Genomic DNA, 3,614 nt, shown 5'->3' on the forward strand with positions numbered 1-3,614 from the left:
TATTGCAGCGAAATTTATATATTTATCTGAATTTAAAAAATTCTGTTTATTTAACGCCCATTTATTACTACCTAAAATGCCTAATTTACCGTTAGAGACCTAAAGTGTTAATTAAACGACCTAATTGTAAATTTTAAAAGGCTTATTAATATTGGATTTTCCGTGAATTCATTACTTTGGCTGGCAGATTGTTTAAAAATGGGTTGTAAACAACGCCCTTGAATGGTACGGGTTGGTGTCGCCAACTGACAACGCTGGCCTTCATTTCATTTAGATTATAGGCAGAAGGAGGTGAATCTCTGAAGAAGCATTTTACTTTAGAAGTTTATTGTTAGTGATACTGAGTGACTTTGCGTGTTAGTGAGTGTGCTGGGGCCGGTTTTGATTTTTGTGCATACAGTAAAGAATCAAAATGCCTAAGGTAAAATCATCCATGAAAGATAAAATCAAATTATGGTTAGGGAATAATTTGGACACTAATTTTTAATTTCCTTCTTCAACCAAAGACAATGAGTTATTCTGCAAAGTGTGTGGAAAAGGTGTAAGTAAACATTTAAAATATTGAAGCTTGAATTATGTTCACATTTTTGTTTCCTAGTTTAAGTGCGAAAAAAAATCACACTTTGAACAACACTGCAGTGGCGATGCACATAAAAAGAACAAGAATAAATCCAGTAAACAGACTTTATTAAACATTAGTTCCGACAATGATTTTACGCAATTTTGCACCGATTTATGTACGGCATTTACCGCAGCAAATATTCCATGGAATAAAGTTAGTTGTCCTGAGTTTAAAAATTTTATGCATAAATATACAGAAAGGCATTTACCCTCAGAAAGCACTCTGAGAAAAAATTATTTACCAAAAGATTATGATATGGTGAGCACTAAAATTTTTATTTCAAAACTTTTTAACATAAATTTTATAATTTACAGGTAATTAAACAAATTAGAAATCTATTGGTAATAAAGTAATAATGATATATGGATTAGCGTCGATGAGACGACGGAAAGATTAGGAATATACATAGCCCATTTAGTAATTGGAATGTTATCTTCTGAAGAAGTTGGCCGTCCATTTCTACTAGCTTTGAAGCAGCTTGATAAAACTAATAGCAACATAATCTCGAGATTTATAAACGAATCCTTGGTTGTGATGATAATTTTAAGCATTGAAATTATTATAATTTATTTAATTGTTAATTTGTAGCTTTATTGTGGCCAAAAGGAACTGAACACAAAAAAGTTAAATGGTTTGTATCAGATGGTGCTTCATACATGATCAAAACTGATACTAATTTGAAGGTGTTTTATGAAAATATAACACATTTAACATGTATGGCACATGGGTTACATTTAGTGTCTGAAACAATTAGACTAAATTAACCAGATGTCAATGGGATAATTAGGAATGTTAAGAAAATCTTTTTAAAAGCACCAATAAGAGTAGAGTTTTATAAAAAAAGTTTACCAAATACACCTCTTCCACCTGAACCTGTATTAACCAGGTGAGGCAGTTGGATTCAAGCAGCATTGTTTTATGCAGTACACTTTGATGTTTTAAAACAAGTCAGTAAATTTATAATGGTTTTTTTACTATCATTCTTATATTGACTATTTTTAGGTTGTAATGTCATTTCAAGATGCACAAACCATTAAAAAAGCTCAAGAATTCCTGAATAAAGCAACCGTTAAAAATGAACTCTTGTACATTAAAACTCACTTTAAAATTATTGCTGATGCAATAGAACAATTAGAAACTATAGGTTTAAAATTAAACCAAAGTATGGAAATTGTGGAAAAAGTGTATACATCTTTAAAAAACACACCAGGAAAGGTGGGGGAAATGGCGTTCCAAAAATTATGTTCTCTATTAAAAAACAATCCAGGATACGATTTTATATGTTCAGTAAATAACGTAATTTGCGGTAACTGAAATGCTACCAACATAAATGAAAACGTAGGTTGTTCAATATTTAATTTTGCACCCATCACTTCTTGTGATGTGCAACGCACGTTTTCAAAACTTAAAAGTGTTTTAAGCGATCAAAGGTGTAAATTTACAAACGAAAATTTAAAGAAATATATAGTTTGCTTTTGTAACTCATTTTAAATACCTGAATTAATATTTTATTTTTATTAAATACGACTTGCTTTAATTTGATCACTATTTTTTTGCGATAACTTAGAAGTAGTGGACATAACTATAGATCGTTTATTTATTTAAGCATTTTTTTGTTTGTTACACAAAATATTTGTTTCTATAATGTTTTGTTTAATGTTTTTTTTAATATATATTTTTTTGATGTATGCTTTTTCGTTGAGCAAATATTTTTTCCTCCAGGTTTTTAACCTAAACTAAGACTTTTATAACCTAATTCGTCAATTTTGGGACCTAAAAATGTCTCCTTTTATTCATGTTTTAACGACCTAAAATCCGAAGCCTAGTTATAATAAAGGTCACTAGTATCATATCCCTATATCTTATGACTTGCCAATTTTCTCCATTTTTGAGTATCTACTTCTACACCCTAAAAGGTATAATATGAAAAACAAAATTACCAATAAATCGCTGTTTTCATAGGTACGAAATATTTTTGATATGATAACATTTTCTAAATAATGATTGAACTTTAGCACAATTCTGACGTTTGAATTTTTGGAATCTCATTATCGTCACTGCGTACTAGTATCAGGGAACGTGGAGTGTGCGATAAAAAGTCCATTTATTAGTCATTGATTAACTATTAGCAGTAGTAATTTACTTGAAAAATGATTATATATAATGAACGATTTCTTTAGTAAACAGCAAAGTTCCCATTAACGACCATTAACATGGTCGATAAATTGATTCAAAATTAGTTATAGAAAGAGTAATTTGAGACTTCAATCAACGAAAAATATTTCTTTTTTTTTATATATCTAAAAATACATACATATATACCAAAAATTAACAATATTCTAGCAATAGAAATAGGAAAAACTAAATTCGACTTGTTCTAATTTAATTAGTTCTGATTATAATTACAGTTTTCGAGAAGTCACTACCCTGTGCACGCGCTTACAAAATAACATATTTTATTATTTACCCATTTTATTTTTTCATAAGTGTCAATCAGAGATAACACTTGAGCTTAATTAACTCTACGAATAATACATACACTCTGCAATAAACTTGTCCAAATTAATGGATTTTTGTATTATAATTAAAAATATATCTGCTATATTTTATCATTTAGATTGGTGCTTTGTCACTGTTGTCTGATATTACCTATATTACGATTTCTTAATTTCGGCGATCTGTCAGTAAGTTGTCAAAAGACGATACAGACGCGAAAACCTGCAATTTCTTGTTCTACGAATTTCCAATTGCACATAAAAACCAGCCCCTTCTACAATATTTCAGTTAGTTCCTGAAATAAAACCGAATTTCTCCCGAAACTTTTTTCTTTCCTCCACACGTCCTTTTCATTTTTTTCAATTTCCTCTTCAATTCCTGTAAGACCTCAGATCAAAACATTCCCACTAACACACTACCCTCATTATTCACGCCCGTCAACAAAACCCAGGAAAGCGCTTTCCGCCTTTCCTTTTGAAAAAGGCGTCGTACTCGC

This window comes from Zophobas morio, unplaced genomic scaffold (genome assembly GCF_036711695.1).
Source record: "Zophobas morio isolate AGI-343-1 ecotype UQ-CSIRO unplaced genomic scaffold, CSIRO_AGI_Zmor_V1 ptg000004l, whole genome shotgun sequence".
NCBI classification, from domain to species: Eukaryota; Metazoa; Arthropoda; class Insecta; order Coleoptera; family Tenebrionidae; genus Zophobas; species Zophobas morio.